Here is a 1,098-nt window from a genome sequence, read left to right as displayed (position 1 = left end):
TTTGCTATAGGTCACGTAGGGAGAGTCTGAGATCACAGCGGACTGAACACAGACCTCCCGAAGCCCAGTCTAGCACCTTCCTGCCCCCATGTAACTAGTATATAGTTAGTCATGAGTAGCAGGAAGCCTCCCTACATTTTCAGTGCCTGTACCAGCTTGTTCACACAGGGTAGGGACAGAAGTTCCACATAAATCAGTACAAGTGACTGGAAACCAGTTCAAATCTGTAACACAACGGAAGTCCGGTGCACATAAGCCGCTTTCAAAATGGCCAAAACTGGTTTAAGATAAACCTGGATGGTTGTAATATCAGACTTAACTGATTTAGGTTAAATCGGGTTATTGAATTTCTGTCCCAGATCCCCTCCTGACTCAAGTTAACTCACAGTCCCCCAGCATCCCAGGATGCTTTGCACCTCCCTGCAAATCCCCTGCTTCCAGCATGGGGGGTGCTAGCTGCGGTGTCTGCTCAAGCCAGGCAGGGAGGCATGCTCCAGCACCCCCCAGCTTCTGGCTTGGGTCACTGCAGGCATGCGGCTGCATTTCCAGAATCAAAAGTGAATGTCTGTTCACTTGCTTATCGGTTCAATCCACGCAGCTTAGACTGACCTGTGAAGATTGAATCAATTCAGCCTCAGGCTTTTTGACTGTCTGTGCTTAGCCACAAGGACATGCAACACCCAACCTGCTGTGTTGCACGACCAGTCTGCACTCAGGAAAATCCCTGCAATAGAACAGCATTCAGCCACTGCCAAGTCCACCACTGCAGTGCTGCCGGGGGAATATGAAGTGCATAGGCAAAACCTGGGGAGAGCGGGACTGACAACTGCAGACACAGGGGTGACATAGGGCAGAGGAGCTGCATCAGCATGGGGCAGCCTCATGCGACATAAGGCTCAGCTCAGCTCCACGTGCCTGTCTCTTCCAGACGCGCTACCGAGTTATCTCTAGCATCCTCCCCTGAGAAAAGCCTCTATAAGGAGCCTGCTCAGTCTTGTGCAGAGGGCCATGCTGCCTGCCAGCTGGTCGGCATACACTCCAGGAAGATTTAAAGGCCCCCTCCACATTGAGCAACGGTTTCAAGTTGCAGCCAGGGAA

Source organism: Gavialis gangeticus, unplaced genomic scaffold (genome assembly GCF_001723915.1).
Source record: "Gavialis gangeticus isolate Ggan-Ray unplaced genomic scaffold, GavGan_comp1, whole genome shotgun sequence".
NCBI classification, from domain to species: domain Eukaryota; kingdom Metazoa; phylum Chordata; order Crocodylia; family Gavialidae; genus Gavialis; species Gavialis gangeticus.
Note: the sequence above shows the minus strand (reverse complement) of the source record.